General features: G+C 50.9%; 1 protein-coding gene across 2 annotated transcripts in view; it reads left to right on the forward strand.

Annotated features, from left to right (window-relative positions):
- The window catches only part of MCPH1 (microcephalin 1), a 238,384-nt gene that overhangs the window by 191,852 nt on the left and 20,781 nt on the right, over positions 1 to 25,751 (forward strand). The gene's annotated exons all lie outside the window — the stretch shown is intronic.

Below are 25,751 nucleotides of genomic sequence, written 5' to 3' on the forward strand. Positions count from 1 at the left end.
ACGCAGGACTCTGGCTGTGAGCCAGGCATGTGAGCACTGCGTTCCTGAGTTCCGAAGAGCACGGTGAGGCTCAGGTCTGGAGAGAATGGTGTGTCCCCCGTGTAGGGAGGAGGCTGCCACAGTCCTGCCGTCATCAGGAGGCAGATAAAATCACACTGATAACAGCACTTTGGGGATGTCTAGGTGGCTCAGTCCTTAAGCCTCTGCCTTCGGCTCAGGTCATGATCCCAGGAGGGGATCGAGCCCCGCACCGGGGCTCCCTGCTCAGCAGGAGGCCTGCTTCTCCCTCTCTCACTGTCTCTCTCTCTGTCAAATAAAATAAATAAAATCTTAAAAAAAAAATCACTTTACAGTGACAGAGCCCCACGAAGGTAATTGGCTTGGTTATTTTCATTTCACAAAAAGGGAAAATGTTAATCTCCCAAAAGGAGCCTAAGAAAGTCGGATGAAGAATTTAAGTAATAAGAATGGTGACGGGGCAGTTTTTTCCCCCACAAAGTTGATCACAGGTATTGGGTACTTGTTCACAACGTGCTGCTTCTCTGTGTGTGACTCACACCGAAGAGAATGTGCCACGAGAGACACGTCTGGCCTAAATGAAAAGATCCTGGAAATTATTTTCATAATTGTATTGGGCTCACATCTTACCCTTGCCTGCGGCTGGAACTGTGCCTTTTACCAAGTTCTTCTTTGCTCTGGGTCTGAGTCCCCCACTCAGAAGCTGGGAGAGGCTGTGAGGTAGCTGGGCAGGCTTGGAAATGCCTTTATGGGCCGAGGGCCTCTTGTTTCCGCAAGCGCAGGTTGGAGGCACTGAAGGAACTGAGGGCACTTACCCACCGAGGAGAGTTTCACCGTCGTTCAGGACAATCGGCTCTGTTGCTTGTAACTTAGGTGCTGGTGTGTTTGTGCACGCGGCAGCCAAGAAAGCGTAGGTGTGTAGGTGTTGGAACACAGCTGACCCGGTGCCTTAGGACAGGCTAAGGAGGAAGCCACAAGTCTGCAGCCATGTGGACTGTGTGGCTGCCGATGGGGGCCCCCAGGGGAGTCCCAGGAAACGGGACTGTGGCACTGGATGCCATGTTCCCAGTGGGCATTGCAGACCCGGGAACAGAGTAGATGCGGACAAGTTAGACCTGAAGCAACCAGCCAAGCCAACGGCAGCACACCCCCTTAGATGCCGCAGGTCACAGCTTTCTGAAAAGGTGAGACGAGACATCGCAGGGGAGAATCATCATCATTACCAACAGTGACGCAGCCATGGTCCAACTGTGCAAATGGAGGACAAAAGATAAAGAATCAACGGTAGTTCTTCCGTGTTCTCACTACCCCCTAAAAGAAGAAGTATCTGTGTGAGGCGGTGGGTGTGTTAACTAGCTTGACTGGGTGATCATCTCGATGTGTGTGTGTGTGTGTGTGGTAGTCATCACATTGGGCCACATAAATGTAGACAACTTTCCAATGTCGGTTCTGCATATCTAGGGGAATCAAAGAATGTGAAAGGCTCTGTGTAGACGATCTGGTAAGATCTGGCATTTAGCACGATTCCACAGGTAACAAAATCTGCAGAGAACCTGAAAATTCTCCAGGCTGGGGGGCGGGAAAGGGCTTGAGGGTGGACCGTGGCTGAGGCACGGGGCTGAGCCCGCTGAGGCTGGACACTGGTCCTCTCAGCTCCTGGGTGTGACTCTGGACACTCCCCGTAGCTCCCCTCACCCCGTGGAGGTGACCGTCTCACCCGCAGGAGAACCTGTGGACCGCTGTGTCAGCTTTGGTCCCGGGGAGCCTGCCGCGTGCCCAGAGAGGCTCCAGGAGGTGGGCTTTGCCATCGCCACTGTCGAGAGGGAAGAAGGTGGGAGGAGAGGCTCAGAAGCGAGACCGCGCTTCCTGCCGTCGTCTTCCTGTGCCTCAGGTGGACACTCTGTCTAGGAGATGATCCTTTTAAAATTTTTCAAACATTTATGTACTTATTTGACAGAGAGAGCACAAGCAGGGGGACTGGCGCACAGAGGGAGAGGGAGAAGCAGGCTTCCTGCTGAGCAAGGAACCTGATTGGGTCTGGGGGCAGGGCGGGGGGGGGCTCGATCCCAGGACCCTGAGATCATGACCTGAGCTGGAGGCAGAGGCTTACCCAGTCATCCATAGAAGGAGATTCTGGAGCGTTAGCTCCAGACTGAAGACTTGAGAGCAAGGATTAGCTGCTTGGTTCTTAGGGGACAAATCTGACATAGAAGGTGGACTTAGTTTGCTTGTTAAAGGGGCCAGCTGGTTCTGGTGGTGCCAGAGGTAAATACCAACAAACAGCTCTGGGCCTGGAGCTCACTCTCAGCTGAACTTCCCTGGAGCCAGCGGGCATTCGGGGGGCCCTCCCTGGGAGCTGTGGCGGCAGACAGAACACGGCAGCCAGGCAAGAGGTGGTGTCTGCAGACACAGATTCTGAATCAGGTCACATTTCCAGGTGGCTCTCTGGCCAGCCAGCGTTAGCTTAGCACGTCTGCAGGTGTGAGGTCGCACCTAAGTTGCCCACAATGAAGTCTGTCTGTCCTCAGGGCACAGACTTTGAAGAGGGGCAGACAGGAGGGGATACAAAGTGCTTCGTTAGAGACCGGGGGTGCATCTCAGAAAGATGGTGGTGGGTCCCCACGCTAGCCGGGGGTGTCCGGGTCAGGAGAGTGTGTCTGTACAAGTCTGGGAAGGGGCAGAGGACTGAGCCTCTCAGAGTCCCTGTCAGGGGGACTTCTGAGTGGGATGGAGGGGTCAGAATGTAGGAGGCCAAGGAGAAGCCCCCAAAACTAGAGACAGAGCTCGGTGCCCAGCCTCTGATACCCAGAGGAGAGGAAAGGCCAGGCACCTGACCTCGAGATGCCTGTGAGTATCCCATCTGAGAACATCCGAGTGCAGAGAGTGGTGAGCTGGAGGGTACATGCCCCCCGGGAAGATGGCCCTCAAAAGTCCGTTCTCCCACTGAGTGAAAGCAGGGCTCTCTTCCTCAGCTGTCAGGAAGGTCTTTGAAAAGGTCACTGATGCTGTTTACTCCCCGCAACCCCGTTCTCTGCTAGCCGGGGGGTCTGTGTGCAGGGCTGAGCCGTGGAGCTGCAGGTGACTTCAGAACGGGCCCCCCAGCAGCGCACTCCTGTATTTCAAGGCCTCACTGCATCCCATAGAGAAGGAGCAGGCTCTCGGGGTGGGGTCTCGCCTGCCCCTTGTTATGGAAAACAAACAAAACAAAACAAACCTAACTGGAACCTGAAAAGAATTCTCAGCAACTGTAGATGAGATCAGAGAAGCCTTGTACCTCCCAGGACCGTTTCTTCCTGCACGTTTCCTCTGGGTGCCTTTCAGATTTTGACTTTCCAAAATATGGTGCTTTAAAATGGAAGGAGAAGGAGCTGTGGCTCTTACTGGAACCCCGACGTAACGTGCATGCCCACGTAGATAGAGTGGCACTGTCTCTCACACGTGCCGCCCTGCATAACGGGGCGGCGCAGTGAACAAGCTGCGAGAAGATGCCGCCTCCAGCGTGTACTTGAAAACACATAAACCTGTGTAGATGGTACTTCTTAGAGCGAATAGACGGCTTCCCAAAGTTCTGATGGAAGTGGACCTTTGGAGAGCTCCTGGGAAGTGAGAATATTCTTTTCAACTCAGGCTTGCAGGGTCCCAAATAGGAAGGCCTCTTCTAATCTCAAGATCTTGAAAAGAAACCTTGATCCTTGATGTTGTTACGTGATTACCTAAAGGAATGCCTTCCTCTCCGGCCCGGAAGGATATTTTTAAGAGAATGTTAAACTTGTGACAGGAATTATTGATACCTGTGGAATTTTTTTTTTTTTTTCAAGTGACTCAGGCCTGCTTTCAGTCATTACCTAGGAATTACTCTGGGACTAAGTGACGCCAGTCCCCAAACTGTTTAAAGTAGAGCACGGCTTAGCGAAAGAAGGAAAAAACGCGGATGTTCTTCTGTGCATTATTCTTATCGTGATGAATGATGCTTGTTTTCCTCTCCGCTTTAATTAGAATGTTTCTACATTTGCCAAAGAAAATGTTGGAATGGAGACAAAACCCTGAAATTATAGGAACAGGGCTTGATGTAATAGCTTATTTGTAAAGGAAACACAACTTGTTTGGTATTTTATTGAAACAGGAAGTTCAGAACCTCGGCACACACAAGTACAACAAATTCTCAGGTGCTAGTTGAGTCATCTGTTGTTGGAAATAGTCTCCTGGTAGTTTTCCCCTGGATCTACTTTTTATCTTTTCAGTTTTCTGTTTTCTTTTTCTTTTTTAAAATTTTTAAGCAGTGAGGGTAGATAGGGGTAGGAAGTTACACAGCGATTCAACTAGAGATTGTGTACATTTAAAACAAATGTATCAGTTGTCAAGATTAAATAAAGTGGGGTGGGGGATTCAGTCCTGATACATTTTACATATGTATGTACACACACACACACACACACACACACACACACACACACACACGCATGGGCATTTAACATAGAAAATAAGAGAAGCCAAAGTGAAACAATCAGTGCTGTAGATATTTCAAAAGTAACCATTAGGGGAATGGATTTGACATTAATGAAGATGAAAGCATTGTGGATTTATGTTCTGTTTGCTACTAAGTGTTTGACAAAGTAAATTGTTTTCACCGCAGAGGTGAGATAACAGTTGGATTCCTAGTACAGACATAACTCATTTTATTGCACTTTGCAGATAGTTTTTTTTCCTTTTCTTTTCTTTTTCTCTTTTCACAAATTAAAGGTTTGTGGCAATTCTGCACCAAACTAGTCCATCAGCATCATTTTTCCAACAGCATTTCATTATTTCATGTTTCTGTGTCACATTTTGGTAACCTGCAATATTTTGAACTTTTTCATGGTTATTGTATTCATTATAATGATCTGTGATCAGTGATTATGACTCACTGAAAGCTCAGATATGGTTAGTGTCTGTTAGCTATAAAGTACTTTTTAATTAAGGGATAGACATTGTTTTAGACATAATGCTATTGCACACTTACTGCACACATATTGCACACTATGTTTATAACATAAGCATAGCTTTTGTATATGCCCTGGGAAATGGAAAAGTTTACTTGACTTTCTTTATTGTGATCATCACTCACCGTGGTGGCCTGAAATCAAACTCACGTTATCTCTAAGGCGTATGTGAACTGAAAACTTACAGAAGTGACTTGAGCCGAGTTGGTATGGACACCGAAGGCTTTAGGTTTGAATTTCCTGTCCTTTTCTGAAAGATTAGGCTAAGGTGCTCTTTTAAAATATGCACAAACCAGGGTATTTGGGAGGCTTAGTCCTTAAGCGTCTGCCTTCAGCTCGGATCCTGATCCTGGGGGTCCTGGGATCAAGCCCCACGTTGGGCTTCCTGCTCAGTGGGGGGGTCTGCTTCTCCCTCTCCTACTCCTCTTGCTGTGTTCCCTCTCTCGCTGTCAATCTCTGTCAAGTAAATAAATAAATATATAAAAAATAAAATACAATAAAATATGCACAAACTACAGCCACCACGTCAAGAGTTTCGTAGTTTGAACACTCACCAGCAGGTCAGGTGCCACTTCTAAGGGAACTCAGTATGGAGCCAGGAAAGGGCCCCAGGGGAGTGTGCTTGGGCAATCAGGGTCCCTGCCATTGACCCCCACTTCTCTCACTTGGGTGGCCCTGGTCTGGCAGTCTTAGCACTCTGCGAAAGTCGGGCAGCTCCACAGGCCCTATCCGGTGAAAGGCACGTCAGAGCCATGCCGGGCTGACGGGAGGCTGGGGGCGGGGGGGCGGCAAGTGTTCTCTAGGTGGCATTTCTGCAAGAAGCAGTGGTGCCTCCCTGTTTTGTGGCCTACACGAAGACTTCCTGGTTTTTTTAAAGAGCAAAACTGAGAGGGTGCAGAGAAATCCCACACGCGTATCCTCCCCCACGACCCATTGCCCGCACCAGAGCGGAACATTTCTTCCCATTAGTGAACCTACATGGACACGTCATCGTCACCTGAGTCCACAGTGTACGATACGGTTCACCCTGTGTTGGACACACTGTGGGTTTGGGCAAACGTGTGATGTCATGTATGCGCCACACAGCATCTCAGAGTCGTCTCCCCGCCCGCAGATCCTCTGCTCCCCCGTTCACTGTTCCTGCATTCAGCCTGTGGCAGCACTGATTTTCTGCTGTCTCCTTAATGTGGTCTTTCCAGGAATTATACCATATGTAGCCTTTCAGGTTGGTTTCTTTCACTCAGTGACAGTGCACTGAAGGCTGGTTGATCCTCTCCCCTCGGTGCTGAATGATACGCCGTCTGGATGGACCAGCTGTTCATTTAGCCATTCGCTTACTGAAGGACATCTTTGTTGCTTTCAACAACTATGAAAAAGTTGCTGTAAACATGTTTTTTTGTGTGTAGATAAGTGGTGTAGACATAAGTTTTCAGGTGGATTGCTGCGTCCTATGGTAAGATCATGTTTAGTTTTATAAGAAACTGCCCAACTTGGGCATGTGGGTGGCTCAGTCGGTTGAGCATCTGACTCGATTTCGGTTCAGGTCATGTTCTCAGGGTCGTGAGATCCAGCCCCAGAGAGGCAGGCTCCGAGCTCAGCCAGGAGTCTGCTTCTCTCCCTCTGCTCCTCCCCTACTCATGTTCTCTCTCTCTCAAATAAACAAAGAAACCTTAAAAAAGAAACAAAAAACAAAAGCTCTACCAGGCTATCTTCTGTTGTTGCTGCACGGGTCTGCATTCCCTGCAGCTATGAGTGAGAGCTCCTGGTACTCCTGTCGTTGTGGTCTCCTGGTGTGGCCAGTGTCTGATTTCCGGTCGTCCTGATCCGTGGGTAGTGCTCTCTCGTTGCCTTGGTTTGCATGTCTCTGATGACGCGTGGGGCACCTGCGTGTGCTTCCTTGCCGCTGGCGTATCTCCCTGGGTGGGGTGTCTGTTCAGGTCTGTGGTCCAGGTTTCAGTCGAGGCGGTCTCTCTTTTGTACGTGCACCAGCCCGCCGCAGTAGGCACGTTTGGGACTTCCCAGCACTGTGGGCGTCAGCTTGGGACGGCAGGCTCTGCTCCCCGAGCTCAGGCACCCCCAGCACCATGCATGCCTCCCCCCAGGGCTCAGCTGGAGCGCCCACCCACTCTCTCATGGAGCTGCCCCACCAACGTGCCTCCCTCCCAAAAGAAGATCGGGGCCTCCAGTGTTACATCTCCAGGTTTTAGATGCACTTGAGACTGTAAATGCAACAAGGCCAAAACTTTATGGCTCTGTATTGAAATACTTGTTTTAGTTAGGTGTTTCCTTTTTTTCATTGACTAGCACTGAACAAGACAATATTACTTGGCAATAAAAGAATTAGACCTCTGTGAATGTGTATAAATCCTGCTTTGCTTATTTTTTTTAAACATCTGGATTGATAAACAGTCTAAGAACTATACAGGGTAATTCAAGAAACCCTCCCAGGCACTATGGGGAAGGTCTGAAAGGCCCCAGACATGTTTTGGTTGTTTTCACACTACAGATACCAACCCCCAGCCCACCACTAGGTGCCTGTCTGTACTGATGAGTCCTAACCTCCACGGTAGCCAGTTGGAAAAGCACCACACGGCCTCTTGCCACAGTTTGATGGGCGTACTCTGAAGTGAGAAAAAAGAGAGCCTCCGCTCCTAATTGCTAAGTGTGCTCCTGGAGAGATGGAACAAGCAGCCACTGAGGTAAGAAGGAAGAACTGTGGGTGCCCGCGTCCCTGGCAGGACAGGGCTGAGCTCCGTCTTCCTTCTGGGCCTGCAGCCGGGCTCCTGTGAAGTGGCCTCTGTGGTCGGGCAGCCACTTGAACCGGCGACCCTGCGTCTTGTCTAGCCCTCACTGTGCTGGAGTGTGGCACACGTCAGCCCTGTGTCCTTTCCCTCCGCTTGTGGTGCTGCTTTCAGTCATCCTTACAAATGCATCTTTAGAAAACACAGAGCTCAGGAAGAGAGAAAGGGAGCAGGAGAGGGAGAGGGGACACAACTCTGGTCCCCTCGTGCTGCACTCTGCCCTTAAATTCCTAGTGACTTCGCTTTGCCTGCAAGATTAAGTTTAGACTCTGTAGCGAGACACGGACCCTTTCCCAGAGCTCGCCCTCGGCCCCCCTCCCACCCACTCCTTTCCCGTCCTGCCCCGTAGCGCCAGCGGGGCTGCCCAGGGCTGCCCATCAGCTGAAACCAAGTGTTTAAGCCAGACTCTCATGCCAGGCCTCACCCCTGTGGTCGCAGATTCACTCTGCCTCTCTGTCACGCCCAATACACACTCACCCAACACGCACATGCGCGCACACACGCCAAACACACACATACTCATGTGCATATACCCAACACACACCCGCACACATATGCACGCCCAACACACACGCCCAACACGTACACACATGCCCAACACACTCATCCACACACACAGGCCCAACACACACTCACACACATATGTACTCCCGACAGACACACGCCCAGCACACACTCCCACATGCCCAACACGCACATGCGTACACACACCAACACACACTCATGCATACCCTCTTCCTAATTCTAAGGACAGGCTTCTCTGGGACATATTTTCCAAACGTTCCTGGAAAACCTCATTTCACTCTCTTTTATGGTTTTACAATATTGTTTTGATATCACTAGCATAAATAGTGCAGTGTAAAAAAGATAACGTAACATGGTTCAGTTGTTTATATGTGTGTCTTGTGCTACCTTATGGGCCTCTTGAAGGCAAGGTCCACATTTCTGTCCTCAATCTTTTTAATCCCCTGCATCATGCATCAAAGACGATAATATCTTGAGTTTAACTTGAATCTGTTTGGAAGGAGGGCACCCGGTACTAAGTGCTGTTTGGAGAGCGGTTGGGGGCTGGTTTCCTCCAGCAAAAGGTTTGACGAGGCTTGGGGAGGATCGAAGGGTGTTAGGGGCCAGATCGTAGGGGTCTTGAGGCCAACCTGGGGTGGTTCTACTTTACCCGGCAGGGTTTGGAGCCAGCGAGGGATGTGGTCTGCAGGTTTTGTGCGGGTTTCCAAGCAGATGCAGTTAGATCTCACAGTCCTGCCCGGAGGGGTCCAGCATTCACTCCTGGGGGCGGGGCAGGCAGAGCCGGCCGAGCTCTGTGCCATGGGGGGCACGGGGCAGGCCCAAGGCGCCGTGCGTGGGGGGCACGGGGCAGGCCCAAGGCGCCGTGCATGGGGGGCACGGGGCAGGCTCAAGGCGCCGTGCGTGGGGGGCACAGGGCAGGCCCAAGGCACCGTGCATGGGGACAGGGCTGGGAGCGGGGAAGCGGGAGGTGGCCAGCCAGTGCTCTCCGGCTCACAGAACCCCGAGTGGGAAGGCTTCCTTGCCCTCGTCCACTTCCTTTCCTTGATACGCAGCAAATTCCTGGTCAGCCTTTGTTGTGGGCTGGCTTGGCTTGTCGCTTTCCGAGTTGTTTACGGCCTCCAGGTACATGTAGACAGATCTTATCTCCTTCCCTCTTAGTCACCTCTTGGCCCAACTCTGCATACTTGGTCTAGTTACTCTTTTCAACTGCTCCTGGGTCTGACCTCTTGCCACTTGCTGAAGGATATTTGTTTTTTATTTTCGGATTTCATTCCGCTTTGATTATTTTAAGAGATGTGATAAACTAAAAATGGTTTGGCAAGTGAAGTATGGTCTTGAAGTAGAAAAAAATAAATGGATTATATACACACACACATACACAGACATATAAAATTTGTGTGTGACTGTGTGTAGTACGTGAGTGTGTATAGTGAGTGTATCAGTACATCGTGTATGTGACTGTGGCAGTACATCGTGTATGAGCTCTAGTGTAGTGTGTGTGCTAGGACCTCGTATGTGCAATTGTGTGAGTGCGTAGCATGTGCGAGTGTGTGTTAGTACATAGTATGAGTACATAGTGTGTATGTGAGTACATCAGGTTAGTACACTAGTTCATAGTGTGTGTTTATACATAGTGTGTGCGAGTGTGTATGTCCTGTATGTGGGCGCTAGTACACTGTGTGACTGTGTATTAGTACATAATATGTGTGTGTGTTAGTACATAGTTTGTGCAAGTGTGGTATTACTTTGTGTGGGTAACTGTGTGCGTACCTCGGGTGGTACGGGTGAGTGTGTGAGTACACAGTGTGTGCGAGTGTGTGCGTACCTCGTGTGGGTGAGTGTGTGAGTACCTCGTGAGGGTGAGTGAGTTCTGCACCCGAGGCATCAGCCCCGTCTCTGCTCTCCCCGGCCATCGGTCTTCATTTCTCCAGGAACGAATCCACCCTAAATTTCTGAGATTCCCGGAGAGTGATAAAGGCCGACTGCCCGATTCTCCATTCATCCACAGCCATTTCCGTCCGGTTCCGGTTCTGTGGGACGCGGTTGTTTTCACAGTTCCATCGTGTCAGTAATTATCCATGGGGCCAGGTCTGTTTTGTCTTTAAGTTTTTCATTTCTCATCTTTTTTCTTTTTCATTTTATCCTCCTCTTCCCCATCTCGTGCCTCTTCTCTAGTGAGCTTTCCACACCTTGCGCTTTGTCAAAAAATCCTGGCTGATCAAACTTCTAGGAACAAATCTCCAAGCCCTTGGTGCAGGACACAACTGCCCACACAAGTGCGGGGCGTAGAAGGAAATCGGGAAGTTGGACCCGATAATAAAAAACGGTTATGTTTTTTGAGAGGCATCATTAAGGGAATGAAAAGGCAAGCCCTGGACAGGACTCCTGCTCCATACATTTGGAAGGAAACCTGTTTTCAAAAAAAAATATGAAGAATTCCTACAACCCAGTTGAATTTCCTTACAAATGGGCAAGGCGTGAGAACAGAGCTTCACCGAACAAGCTGGATGAGCAGCACGAAAGCACGAGAAAAGATACTGAACGGGATATTCGCTCAGTAACGCACCAACGAGCACAGGGAAAACCAGGCGACTTACACACTCAGCAGCATGGCTCAGTGTCGGACCCATCACCCGGCGCGAAGGAAGTCTGAGCCAAAGGAGCGCTGCCGCGTGTTCCCTTCGTGCGAACTTCCGGGGCAGGCTGACTCTGTCTAGGGAGGGTGACAGAGCAGACTGGTGGTTGTCGAGAGCCTGGGACCACAACCGAATGCAAAAGGACAGGAATGAACTTTTCGTGCTGATGGAAATCTTCTCATCTTGGCTGAGGTGTGACTGAGTGGGTGAATGTGTTTGTCCTTTGTCCCTTTTAAGTGGGTACTTGTATAAATTGTCCCTTATAAATGGGTACTTACATAGGGTACTTGTATAGTCACTAAAGCGGATTTTTAAAGCTAAGCATAAGGAAATAAGCACACTCACACTGCTGGAAAGATGAGACCACAGGTTTATGCATTTATGTGAATTTAGGCCAGTGCGTTCCCTCCACCAGCAACACTGCGTCTCCAGATATCGTGGATACTAAAGGCATCAGCAGGGAGGTATAGGATGTGGGTTTGGGCAAGGAAGCATTGTCCCCACCCTCAGTAAATGATCTAGGTGCTGCGTATTCATAAGGCTGACCCGGGATTCAGAAATAGGTCGTGGTCAGTTATAAGAGATCTAACCTGAGATTCAGTCGGTGGCTGAGTCTGAAGCCATCACTCCTCACCCTTTGCCGCTTGAGTGTAGTTCGCAGATGCTGTGTTTTTACTAACTGAAGGCTTGTGGCAACCCTCCCTGGAGCAAGCCAATCAGCACCATTTCTCCAGCAGTGTATGCTCACTTCACGTGTCCGTGTCACGTTTTGGTCATTCTCGTCGTATCTGACACTTTGTCGTTATGACTGTATTTCTTACGGTGATCTGTGACCAGGGGTCTCTGATATCAGTGCTGTCGTTGCTCTGTGAGCCACAAACGCACACCCGGACAAGGCAGTGAAGAACGTGTGTGTTCTGAGTGCTCACCAGCCAGCAGCTCCCCTTCTCTCGCCCGCTCCTCGGGCCTCCCTATTCCCTGAGACACGACAATATTGAAATGAGGCGAGTTAATAACCATGCAACAACCTCTAAGTGGAAGAGTCACACATCACCTACTTTAAACCAGGAGCTAGACATGATGAAGCTTAGTGAGGAAGTCACGTCCAAAGCAGAGATAGGCTGACAGCTAAGCTCTTGTGCCAAACAGCCAAGCTGTGAGTGCGGAGGGAAAGTTCTTGAAGGAAATTCAAAGGCCTTCGCCAGTGAAACATGGATGGTAAGAAGGGGAAATAGCCTTATCACGGATATGGAGAAAGTCCGAGTGATCTGGACAAAAGATCAAACCAGCCACCACACTCTCTTAAGCCAAAGCCTGATCCAGAGCAAGGCCCTAATTCCGCTCAGTTCTATGAAGGCTGAGAGAGGTAAGGAAGCTGCGGAAGAAACATCTGAAGCAGCAGAGGCGTGTTAGTGGGATTAAGGAAAGAAGCCGACTCTGTAAGATGCAAGAACCAGGTGAGGCCGCAGGTGCCCACGGAGACGCTGCCGCAAGTCACCCAGGAGGTCCAGCTCAGAGAACTCAGGAAGGCAGCTGCACTCAACAACGGACTGCCGGTGTAGACGAAACAGCCTTCTGTCGGGAGACAACGCCATCTCAGACTTGCACAGCCACAGACAAGTCAATGCCCGGCTTCAGAGCTGCGAAGGACAGGCCGGCTCCCCTGTGAGGGGCTGATGCAGCCGGTGACTCTAAGTGGAACCCAGCGCGCACGTCCCATTCTGAAAATCCTAGAGCCCTTCGCGTCACGCTCAGTCTACTCTGCCTGGGCCCTACAAATGGAACGACACGGCCTGGATGACGGTGCGTCTGTCTACAACACGGTTCACCCAATACGGTAAATCCCCCATTGGGGCCAAATGCTCAGAGAAAAAGATTTCTTTCAAAACACTGCTGCTCGCTGACAAGGCACCCGGTCACCCAAGAGCTCTGATGGAGACGGACCCTGAGAGTAATGTGGTTTTCACGCCGCTAATGCAGCGTCCGTCCTGCAGCCCATGATCAAGGAGTCATTTCAACTCTCAAGTCTTCTCGCTGAAGGAATGCGTTTCGTAAGGTCACAGCTGCCGTAGATGGTGATTCCTCTCAGGGATCTGGGCAGAGTAAAACCCTTCCAGAAACGATTCACCATTCTAGATGCCACTGAGAACATCTGTGATTCCTGGGAAGAGATCAGAACATCAGCACAAAGAGGAGGTTGGAAGAAGGGATCCAACCCGCACGGATGACTTGGAGGGTCCGAGACTCGGTGGAGGAGGGACCCACAGATGGGGCGGAAGGGGCCGGAGAATGGGCATCCGAAGAGGAGCCTGCAGACGGGGCTGCACCGCTGTGCTCTCGGGGTCACACTCGGACAGACGAGGAGCTGCTTCTCGCGCAGGAGCCCAGAAAGTGGGCTCTTGAGATGGACTCCATTCCTGGTGAAGATGCTGGGAAGACTGTTGAAATGACGACCGAGGATTTAGAACATTCTGTAAACGTAGCTGATAAAGCAGCAGCAGCGTTTGGGAGGACTGACTCCAGAGCTGAAAGAAGTTCTGTGGGTAACATGGTAGCAAACTCTTCAGTTGTTTTCTTTCTTAAATGCCACATAGGAGTGAAATCAGATGGTCGTTGTCTTTCTCTGACTTAGCATCATACTCTCTAGCTCCGTCCATGTTGTGGAGAATGGCAAGATTTCATTCTTTTTTATGGCTGAGAAATATTCCGTTGTAGTAATGGGCTGGAGTAGGTGAAGGGGGTTAAGAGTACTTGTCATGGGGCTCCTGAGTAGCTCTGTTGTTAAGCACCTGCCTTTGGCTTGGGTTGTGATCTCAGGGTTCTGGGACTGAGCCCCACATCCGGCTCCCTGCTCAGCAGAGAGCCTGCCTCTCCCTCTCTCTCTGCCGTCCTCCCACTCCCGTGCTTGCTCTCCTTCACTCTCGCAAATAAGTAAGTCAAGTCTTAAGGTGCACTTATCAGCATGAGCACTGGTATGGAAATATAGAATATGGAATGGATGTAGGGAACCGTCGAGCCCCTGTATTCTAGCTCTGAAACCAAAACAAAGCTGTGTGCTAACTATGCTGAAATTAAGATAAAAATTTTAAAAAGAATATCAAACTGCAGCACATGCTCCGAGAAATCATTCGTGAAAGGAAGAGTTGATTGATGTGCCAAACCTCCTTGTCTTATTTTAAGAAGTTGTCACAGCTACTCCACCTTGAGCTCCCGCCGTCCTGATCAACCAGCAGCCATCAACAATGAGGCAGGACTCCACCAGCAAAACGATGACAACTTGTTGAAAGCTCAGATGATAGCAGTTTTTAGTAATAAAGGATCTTTAAGTTCAAGTGTGTACATTAGTTTTTTAGACAACGTTATTGCACACTCAGTGGACTACAGTATGTATAAACATGACTTTCATAGGTACTAGGCAAGCAGAAAATTCGTTTGACTCACTTTGTTGCCTTATTGTGGTGGTCTGGCGCCAAACCAGCAATATATTGGAGGAATGGCTGTATTCTCAATGTGTTGATTTTGTGCTGCAGAAAAAAGTAGGTCTACTGAGGTATTTGATCTCCATGAAAATAGGTGCACTTTTTTAATAATGCTTGATTTGCATGTCAGTTTTAAAAATTATTTGGCTACAATATCAAACATTTATAAGATTACAAGCCAGTATTCAACTAAGTTTTTTTTTTTTTTTTTTAAGTTTGAAAACTGTTTCTCTTATGTTTATGTGAACTTTTACATTTGTGAGGCCTTATGGCATTTGTCTCTTTTGGTTCTCACACCATTTCCAGCAGGTAGGAGACAGGCTTAGCTGGAAAGCTTGTCTGGTGGAGGAGCAGGGAGAGGCTGGTCCGTGGCCGCTCCTTCCATCTGTCCTCGCCTCCTGCTGCCACAGCACCGGGTGGAGTCGTTTTCAGGTGTTGAACCACTCCTGTCTCTGCCTTCCCAGGGACAGAGCTTCCACAGGGATGGTGGACGCACCCTCAGCCAGTAGAACAGTAGAAACTGAACCATTCAAATGGTTTCTGGGGTGGATTCCAGTACCCTCAGTTAAAAAGCAGCATCGAAAAGAACGATAAACCTCCCCCTGCTGCAGTCCCCTCAGAAACCTCTAGGACTAACTGATGGAGGACGTTAGAATACAATGGGATGTTCCAGTGAACGTCTGAATTTCTAGCTTCTTTTTATAATATGGACCCAGTTTCTTAGAATTATAAAACCAAGTACAGTAAAGCTTTTGAAATTAGCTGGTGGGGTGGGAAATTGAGTTGCTAAGTTCAAAGAAGTAAGAGCCAAGAAGTTGGGGCACCTGGGTGGCTCAGTGTGTTAAGCCTCTGCCTTCAGCTTAGGTCATGATCCCAGGGTCCTGGGGTCAAGCCCCAAATCAGGCTCCAGCAGGGAGCCTTCTTGTCCCTCTACCCTCCCCCCACTTGTTCCTTCTCATTCTCTCTCTCTCTCTCAATTTAATTGATTAAAAAAAAAAAGAGCCAAGAAGTTGATCAGAAAGAGCCATCAACTCAAAAGTATCCACACAAAAAGAAGATTAGGAAATTATCTAGTACTGGCCCTTTGTTTTATAGGCTAAGAACTTGAGCATAGAGAAGTGGTAAACCAACACAGCCTTTCTGCTCCTTCTGTTACTCCTTTTTTCATTCATTCACTCATTCATTCAGACACAGGCAGAGGGGAGAAGCAGGCTCCTTGCAGAGCAGGGAGCCCAGTGAGGGACTCAGTCTCAGGACCCCGGGATCATGACCTGAGCCACCCAGGGGCCCTCCTATTTCCTCCTTATAGCTCCCCTTTAAGGTGGGGTAGAGGTAAAGTGAGGTCCTCAGGATCATGACCTCATAGTCAGCCGTGAGTGTGGAACCAGAAGGAGCCCAGGCCGCCTGGTACCTCACCACCCCCTGTGCTTGCCAGGCTCCGAAAGTCTAGAAGGGTCACCCACTCATGCGCCAGGGGGAGGCATTTTTTAATCCCTTCTTCCAAATGTTGACATCCAGATAGAATCTCTCCTTCCCCCGAGTTTGTCAGTTGTCCCTTTCCTCCCTCACTGTACCCCTGTTCCCTGGGGACTTCATAGTCATTGAGAAAGAACTAGATTCACCCACGGAGAAGTGTTTTGAAACTTAAGAGCAGGGAGTCCCTGGCCTTTCCCTGTGATGCGTTCCCAGAAACCACAGTATAAGGCGGATCATCAGGAAAATGTTATGGCCGGGGTTGCATTTCTGACCAAAGACTCAGCAGCAAATAAATCATAGATATGAAGCAGGACATGTCCTTAAACTGAGACGTAGCGCCACAAACCACGGTTTCTTCTAGAACAGTCCTTAGGCCTAAGTGGCCAGACCCTGTGTGCCGGATCCTGGGGGGAGATATGCGCGTCTAGGAGGAGGCTCTTGGAAAACCCAGGGGGAGGGGGGCTGCTCTGGCCTGTGCTTTCATGTGAAGGATAGAGAGAATATAAAATTTCATTTTCAAGCACTGGAAATTAAATTGTTTTTGTAAAATAAAAAAACGGTAATTTTTTTTTTTAGAAAAACAATAAATGCAGACTGGTAAATTTCACTTTACTAGAAAAAACTTGTAGATGAGATTTTAAACATTTGGTTAGTTCAGTGGCTTCTACAGGCGGCGAAGTCCAGACGTGTTACGGGACTCTGGAGAGTGCTTTTTCCCCTTGGACTTGGAAGAATATGTCTGATTATAAGGGAAAACCAATCCTTGAAAACTTCAAATGATAAAGCTGTTTCATTTACTTGTGTAGGAAACCCTCAAGAGAAGGAAAGAAAGGTTTTGAAGAATCAAATAAAAGGCACTCTAACTTGGAAATTCACAACAGTGGATTATAAAGGGCCTCAAAGGAAAACGGACAATAGGTCGTTTTCTAACTCCATCCACAGTGCGGCTTTGAATGAAGCCTTCTTTACGAAGCCTGATTCATGTGCGGTGTCACGGTCATTGGCTCTAAAACAAGATGCGCGCCCTGTTTGGAGGGCCTTCCCCGAGTCCTGCAGCTGGGGGCCGTGGGCTCACGGGAGAGCACAGAGGAAATGCCTTTCTCTGCCCCCTCTACACTGAACAGCCGTGTGCAAGGCAGATACCTCGGAGGGAGAAAGATGCCCATGAGAAAATGTGGAGACCAAAAGAAAATAAACAAAGAGATTGCAGCCCTGGGAAACTATGATTCCATATAGTAAAGCTGGGTCCTCACCAGGAGGCGCTTGGCAGCAGAGTGGGAGACCCACAGGCCTCCCCCAGGACTCTGGGGGAGGAAGGCCACCAGGTGGCATGCTGGTCAGCCCCAGGAGGGGAGTCCTGGCTAGGGCCATGGCCAGCGCTCACCCCCAGCAGGCCACACTATAGCCCAGGCCGGCGGGACCAGTGGGACCAGAGGAGCCAGGAAGGATGGGCAGGCCTACCTGCTGAGGTGGAGTGCGGCTCGGAGCCCACCCTGCCCCCTGCCCCCCCCCCCAGCCCCAGCCATGCACGCTGGCTCCCGGCCGTGTGGTGGGGGCTGCGTGCAGGGCAGGGAGGGGCCTGCCGAGAAGGGAGAGGAAAGGCAGGTGGCTGCCTTGGGAGAATCCAGAGAGAACTGGAGAAGTCCTGTTAGGGAACAGAGGGCTCCTCTTTTCGTGGGTGGCAGATCTGTTTTGGAATTAAAATTGCAATCCCCAAAACCGAGTTGCTCTCCTGATTTATTTCCCTCCTAAGACTCTGGAGACCACGGACGTTTGTCGTTCTCTTCGGTAGACAGATCAGGGCAAGGCAGAGGGTACCCCCTCATCTTGTTGATTCTCGGGGAAACTGCTTTCTGTTCAGAGCTCTGGGAGTAGAATGCCGTGCTTCTGGCTCTATTGGGTCACGTGGGGAGATTTTAAACTCCTGCTCCCCGGGCCACACTCCCTTTAACTGCGTCAGAATGTCTGGGCTTGGGGGTTCCCTGCAGTCCCTTTTTCTCCTTCCTGGGTGGCTGCAGGTCCCGTCCAGGTTGAGAACCCCTAGCGTCACCTCGGGAGCTTCAAAAGCACCTGCTGCCCAGGCTCACCTCCCCCCACTCACTGGCCTGGGGGGGTGGCGGTTGTGACACTATTTTCGAAGCCTTCCAGGCCATTCTCAGGGCAGCTAGGACAAGCACCTGCCATGCCTCCCTGTGGCTGGTTGGTGGCCCTTTCCAATATTTGATTAGAACTCCCCAACTTTATATTACACTGTGGAATTGCTCTAGTATATTTGTAACTTTACAATTTTTTTTTTTTTTTTTTTTTTTTTGCCACATACCAGACAGTTCTTAAAGGGTCAAAGAAGTTTTTCTATAAAACCAAGAAGCTATGCGCATGGATGTTTGATCATGATTTTTGAAAAACAAGAATTAAAAGCAGTTCAGGTCCAAGTGTGGCCGGAGGGCCTAGGTATTTCCCGCAGAAGCACATGGACGAGGCCCAGGGCCGCCCTCATTCCCGCTGCTCGGGAAGGGGAACCTACCGGGCTCGAGCTCTGACCTATTTCTTGCAGCTGTTGAAAACTATGAGGCATGAGATGCAGATTTATGACTTTCTAAAAAGTTATTTGTGGATTCCCAAGACGATTATGTTCCCATCACTTACGTAGCCTTTAAAACTCAAGTGACGCCTTTAAAAAAAAATCCGAGTTTGGCGCATGCAGAGTTCCAGGGCCGACGTCTTGAGAGCGCTCAGTGAAAGTTAGAGGAAAAAGCCTTGGGCCTCGGCTTACCCTGTCGTGCGTTTTGTCCAACAGATGGCCGGGCTCATCCGGCGGCTGCTGGGAAAGGGAAGCCACAGGGAGTCTCCTTCTGTGCTTTCTGTCACTCCTTGCCTAAAACGAGGTGTTGACAAAAACGTCTTCGGAGAGAGCCCCTTCGCACTGGACAGGCCTTTCCATTCCCTGACTTCCACAGCGGCATGGATTTGATTTTTCCTGGGAGTTTCATTATTGAAGAATGTCACCCGGGCTTGGCCAGCAAGCCAGTCAGAGGCTTGTCTCTCCTACCCCTCCTCCATTCCTCCATCCTTACCTAATTTTTTTCTTTTTTCTTTTCTCTCTCTCTCTCTCTTTTTTTTTTTTTTGGGGGGGGGGGGGTAACGTCTTTGGAATTTCTCTTCACTCTTACTTCCAAAAGAGTTTCAAACGGTGGTATGAGAGCCAATGCTGTTTATATGTCAGTAACGCTAGAAAAATGTCAACAAAGCTAGGAAAAAATAAAAAATAATTAAAAAAAAATTAAAACCAGTGCTGAATTTAGAAACCTCATCTCCAAGTCTGACAACACTCGTTTTTGCATGAGTCTTCTTCTGCCGAGAACCATGAGGAATCTTTGGAATCTCATGGAATCTTTTGTACTCTCTTTGGAATCTTTTGTACCGTGTTTACTGGCCTTTAGCGTCTTTTTGCTTTGAAAGGCACGGGTCTCCCCGTGGTCAGGCTGTTAAAAGTCGCATGCGCCTCTTCTCCTAAGTCAGTGTGGCTACGTGGGACTGTGTTGCCACTGGGTCTCATCCCATCTGTAGGAACACGGTGGGGACAGAGGCCACTCTGTACTGTCCCCCGAACTCAAACCTGGGAAGTTGCAGACCTGGCAGCTGTCTACCATCTAGATGCATCTCCTTAATTGGCTTATCCCCCTGGGCATTGTATAAGATTCTCTAAGGACAGAGGCTCGTCAGACACAGCCCCTTACTCAGCAATGTTGGGTGTGTGTTGGATGGCAAGGTAGCGAGCTGGAGGATGTGATTGATCCACAGTAACTCTCAGGGCGGGGGGGCGGGGGGGCATCATCTGTATTTTGCACCCAAGGAACCACACCTAACAGACTTACGTAATGCAGAATCACGGAGCTATAGGATGGAGGGGCCAGGCTCCACGTGCAATTTTTATAAATCCACATCTCACATTAGCCAAGAAATCCAGCTTAAATTTGAACTAGAGAAACTTAATCAAGTTAGACCTATCTGAAAGACGAAGGTGGTTCTAGAAGACCTGAAGCTCAGGTAGTTACCGTCACCGGGACTGATTCATGTCCATCTCTTCATACTTAGAAATCCAGAGGTTGCCTGAGTTCTGCAGGCTGTGAACCTTCAGGCAGTGTGTTTCAGGGTGAAGGCCCTGTGTCAGACAGATGCAGTCTGGGTGCTCGGCCCTCCATCGGCCAAAGTACTCAGCACCCCAGTTTATTACCTGCAAAACATGAATAATAACGGTGTCCGCCTCACAGGATTTTGTAATGGTTAAAACCGGGTATTTCATGGAACGTACGTGCTAGCATGCAATGTTCAGTAAACGTTAGCAGTTGCTATTTAATATCTTAACTGTCGGTTCTAATGGTCACTGCCTTCGTAACCGCAATCATAATCAGGAATCAGTAATCATAATCAGTAGCTATTAGCTTGTCCAAGCCAACCCCTGGAGCCCTTCTCTCTAAGAGGTTAAACAGAGAGACTGGCCCCGGGGAAGGGGGTAGTTATCTAATAGTAACACAAAAGCAGGGTTTATTTACCCCTCGGGGCCATGCATTGTACTTCACTTATATCTACTTCCTTCCAACTTTTTTTTTTCTTTTTTTCAAGAGAGAGAGAATGTGTGAGGAAGGAGGGACAGAGAGAGAAGGAGACAGAATCTTCAAGCAGGCTCCACACTGGGACTCGATCTTACGACTCTGATACCATGACCTGAGCCAAAATTAAGTGCTGGACACTTGAACGATGGAGCTGCTTCCTGCTAGGTAGATCTGCTAGGTAGATATTGTGGTTATTACACTTGCAGAAGCTGAGACTTAGGGTCCTTGAGTACTTACTCCAAGGCCACTCAGAGACAAAGCAGTAGAGCTGGGATTTAAACCCACGTTCCTCTGTATCACTTGGGCGCTAGCTCAGGAACTGTGCAGAGCTGACCACTTGGCTAACGGGGCTTTGCAGGGCCAGGCAGAGGGAGAATCAAAGGTGTTCCTGAGGTCTTGAGACTGGGCGGCTGGGACAGTAGGGGAACCAGGAACCAGGTGCCAGGTTAGGGGGAAGATGACTTATACTGCCATATTCTAAGTTGGACACCGTGGGCTTGTCCAGCAAAGGCTGCGGACATGTGACCTGAACCCGAGTTAGTAACAGAGCTGTCGCCTCATGGCTGGTCCTGCACATTCAGCTTCCAAGTGACCATCTCACCCACAAAAACAAAACTGTCCCTGCAGCATAAACAAACACTGAAGCATGGACACAGTCGTCCCCTCTTTATCTGAGGGAGCACATCCAAACGCCCCGTGGACGCCTCAGACCACAGGGACCATGGAAGCCTGGATAGGGTGTGTGTTTTCCTGTACGTGTATACCTGGGATTGCATTTCATTCCTGTGCCAGGCGCAGTGTGAGATTAACCACCAGAAAACCCAACTCTAGCCATAGGCCATCATGGAAGTTCTATGAATGTGGTCTTTCTTCTCTCTCAGGACATCATATCACCTCACCCTGTGCTGACGCGGGACGGTAAAAAGCCTGCGAGATGCGAGGGAGCGAGGTGGGTGACGTGGGCATCGCGTGCTGTAGCCCTAGGTTCCCGCTGACCTGCCGATAACACACCAGGAGGAGGGTCTGCTTGGGAGCTGCCCGCGGGGACCGGTAGCTTGGACCGTGGAGAGCAGCGCTGTAGATAAGGGTGGACCACTGCTCCCACATGCGAGCACACGCGTGTAGCCCCCGCTCGTCGTCCCTGAGATGTGTCGTCTGAGCACAGTCGCCGGCGCCTGTTCGTTCACTCGTTTGTTGAGAGCAGCCCCTCCCCGGGCCAGAGACTGTCCCCGCTGTAAATGGTACAGTGTTGGAGGACACAGAAGCGGTGTGACCTCAGGGAAGAACAGGAGCGGTGTGACCTCAGGGAAGGACAGGTCCCCAGCTCCCAGCTCTGGCTCCTTATCCATTAGCTTTGTGACCTCAGGCAGGATGCTTCTCTAGGTCTTTAGTTTCTCCTGTGGAAAAGGGGGTGGTAAGAGTAACTAACTGTGCTGCAGCATTTTTATGAGGATTAAACAAGTTAATACGCATAGAGCACGTAGAACAGTGGCTGGCACCTGAGAAGGACGAAGTGTTTCTTAAACAAAACAGGGTGGCGCAGGGTTGACTTCGCTGGGGAACAGCACGGGCTCCCCTGAACCGATGACAAGGACCCCAAACGCACGTGGTCGGGGGAGTTAACCTGCCTGATGAGGGACCGGCTCCCCGTCCTCGCAGAGACAGCAGCATGTTTTGTTTTTTTTTTTTTTAAAGATTTTATTTATTTATTTGACAGAGAGAGATCACAGTAGACAGAGAGGCAGGCAGAGAGAGAGAGAGGGAAGCAGGCTCCCCGCTGAGCAGAGAGCCCGATGCGGGACTTGATCCCAGGACCCTGAGATCATGACCTGAGCCGAAGGCAGCGGCTTAACCCACTGAGCCACCCAGGCGCCCACAGCAGCATGTTTTAAGGCCCCGCGGCCAGTATGGAGCAGCAGGGGCGCAGGACCGGAGCACAGACGGTGGAGTTAGGACAGACAGGAGGGAGACAACGATGCCAGATTCAACCTCAGACAAATGTAAGGCTGGGCATGGAGGTCTTGTAGGCCATTTAAGGGTTTTTGTTTTGTTTTGTTTTTTCCCTCCGAGTACTGGGAAGCTATTGGAGGGTTTTCAGAGGAAATTGTGTTCAGATATTGTGCTGAGCAAAAGACGCCACATATAAAATAGAATGTACCACGGACGGACCCCATGTCTGTAGTTCGGTCGTAGAGCAGAGCTGTGTCACCAAGGATGACCGCGCTCAGAGTGGCCGTCCTCCCTGGCCGGGGACACCCCCTGGAGAGCTGGGCATGTTCAGTGCCCTGATGGCGGCTACGGTTACACGGCGTACGTGGGAGCCGTAAACTTGAGGTTAGCGTACTTCATGCACTTCCCTGTGGGAGAGCCCAGGAGAGGACCCCAGGTGGGTCCCGACCCCATCTGCGAGCCGCAGGTCAGCAAGGCTGGACCTCGTGGGGGCTGACTCTGTGACGTTCTCGGCTCACAGCTGCACATGGGGAGCGTCTCACAGATGCTTATTTCAAGGGTTTCAATGAGGTCGCTCATGGTGAACTCATAAGTGCCAGCACGCAGTGGGCCCTTTGTACCTGTTAGCGCTGATTTACTGGGACCTGGTTTGGGAACGAAGAGTTAAGGTCTAGATGTGTCAAGTGTACAGGGCCTGTGAGTCTTCCAGAAGGAAAGGCTGGCAGGCGGTGTGTTGTCAGCCCCGGAGGCCAGAGGAAAGCTCTGTACGGAGTGGGCGTGTTGCTCTATCTGCAGAGAACTCGGGAGGGAGAGGACGGGGCCGGAGAGAAGATGAGCAGGGGGAGAAGAGAGAAAGCCAGGGGTGGCACATCCCCGGCCAAGAGGGCCTGACGTTTCAGAGGGCAGGATGTCGTCGGCAGTGCCCAGAGCGGCAGAGAATGCGGGCACGAGAGGGCGGGGTGACCTGCCGTAATTGCGTGGCCCTGTGCCCTCCTGTCCCGTCCACACAGCCCTGGGCCGTGTTGGCATGCGCCTGGGCCGTGTTGGCATGCGCCCAGACCGAAGCTCAGAGTGGCTCCGGCCGTGGCAGGGAGGGGCTTGCCTGGCGGGACCATGCGTGCTCCGCGCGGTTGCTGCACTCCCTGCCACGCAGCCCCACAGACCGCCCCTGATCAGGCCGCAGGAATGTGAGCTCCGGGACCCCACGGTGGCAGTCCACGTGTTTCACTCCCTGTGTGGCCCCGGCACCTCCTCACTCTCAACCTGGGTCTGCTTACTTACAGAATCAGAATTCGGGTGGACACAGTCCCTTCTGATGCTGGGGTTCGGTCCAAAGGAGAGCGGCGTTCGGAGGTCGCTGTGGCTGTGCTTCTCCCTGCGCCGTGCGTGCCCTGACCTTCCCTGGGAGGGTGCCTACTTACAGATGAGGGCTTGGAAGGCGTCAGTAGCACGACAAGCAGATGCACCACAGAGTTGGGGAACCATGTGAGACCGCAGAGGGAAGTTAGTCTTGGTGCCGGGACTGGGCTCTGCCGGGAGTCCCAGGAGGACACCAGTCAGGAGCGTGGGACACCTGCGGCAGCTGTGAGTGCCACGACGGACAGACGAGTGTGGCCTGGCTGCTGCCTGGCTTGCAGCCCCCGCCCTCCCGGCAGCTGGCGCAGTGCTCCGTGGCGTCAGCATTCCTGCCATCCTGGCGGGAGTTTCTCTGGCGCCCCAGCTTTCTCGTCCTCTGCCTGCTGCCCTCAGCAGCTCTTACCTTCTTGCCTTCGGAGTCTCCCATAGAGAGCACCACCCCTTCTCGACCCCCTCTGTGACCCTGTGATGGACACTCTACCCATGCCCTGCTCTTCCAGCGCCACACCTGTCTTCTCTGGTGCGTGCTCTGCAGTGCCCGGCGTCCCGGCATCGTGCCCGAGATGCTCACCTGCGCCCCGGCCCCCTCTGCCCGCTCCCCCAGGTGACCTGCCATCTGCCCTCTCCTCCCTGGTCCGCTGCGGACACAGGTGCTCGCTCCTGCCGCAGCTGACCACCTCCTCTGCGCTTTTGCCCCCCCGATTTGATGTGCGTGGTCATCCGTCTGTGCATTGCCCTAGCTGACGGCCCTGCTACCCTGTGGAACTTTCGCCCAGGGGCCCGCCCACCCTGCTCTCTGCCCTTTTCTGGAAACCCAACAGCAGTGTTGTCACTGCTGCTCTGATATCCCCCTGGGGAGGGCAGTAGCTAGAGTAGAAGCTGTCCTGAAATCAGGGTCCCAGACACATGTCCCCATAGTCACTCAACCAGTTCCCTGATCAGCAGGTACAACTAAGCACCTGCTATGTGCCAGGCACTACTCTAGGTGTCAGGGATATGTCGCCCTTGGGTTCTAGCATGACAAGTGTAGAATAAATCGTATGTTATCTTAGAAGCCAATACAATGTGGCAAGAGAAAAAGAATAAAGACATTGAGATTTTGGGTGGGGTTGGTGGAGGACGCCACATGGAAATGCTGACAGCTAAGTAAAGACTCGAGAGAAGTAAGGGAAGTAGCCCAGTGGACATTTGAAGGAAGAACGTCCCAGGCAGAGGGGAAAGTTGGTGCAAAGGCCCTGAGGCAACAGTACTCTGGTGTGTTCAGAAACAGCAGAGAAGGAAAGGGGGAGTGAACTAGGAGGAAGGTGCTAAGAGGTAAGTGGGAAGCAATTGTCATGGTGCCTAATTCCAGGGTTTCAGCTCTTCTGTTGAATGAATGAAATGAGGCACCAGTGTTTTGAGCAGAGAAGGGACATGACCTGACTTAGGTTTTTGAAATTCTCACTCTGTTGAGAAGAGTCCGAAGAGGTGACACCAGCTCAGAGGCATTAACCCAGATGAGTGGTGTTGGCCTCACTTGGGCTGGAGCTCAGAACGGTGGGGAGATGGTCCTCATCGGCATGTGTTTTGGAGGAGAAGCTGACCTCTGTGTCTTGGGCCTAGATGCCTGGAAGGATGGAACAGCCAGAAATAGAGAGGGCTGCAGGAGAAGGTTGAGGGAGGAAGAGAGGCTGCTCTGGGTCTGTGAGGTCTGGTAGAGATCCAGGTGAGAGGCTGAGAGCATGCCTCGGCCTGGGATTCTGGAAGAAGGTCTGAGCTAGAGACAAAATGTGGGGTCGAAGGGAGGATCGATGGGGCGGGTTTCTAGTGGACACATGGCTTTGCCCTAAAAGGACAGTTTGTCTACAGTAACAGGTGCAGCCAAGCCTCGGGGAACTAGCAAAGTGTCCCCTCCTGCTCTTGGGTGGCCAGTGGGGTG

Source organism: Mustela nigripes, chromosome 18, assembly GCF_022355385.1.
Source record: "Mustela nigripes isolate SB6536 chromosome 18, MUSNIG.SB6536, whole genome shotgun sequence".
In the NCBI taxonomy this organism is placed as follows: Eukaryota; Metazoa; Chordata; class Mammalia; order Carnivora; family Mustelidae; genus Mustela; species Mustela nigripes.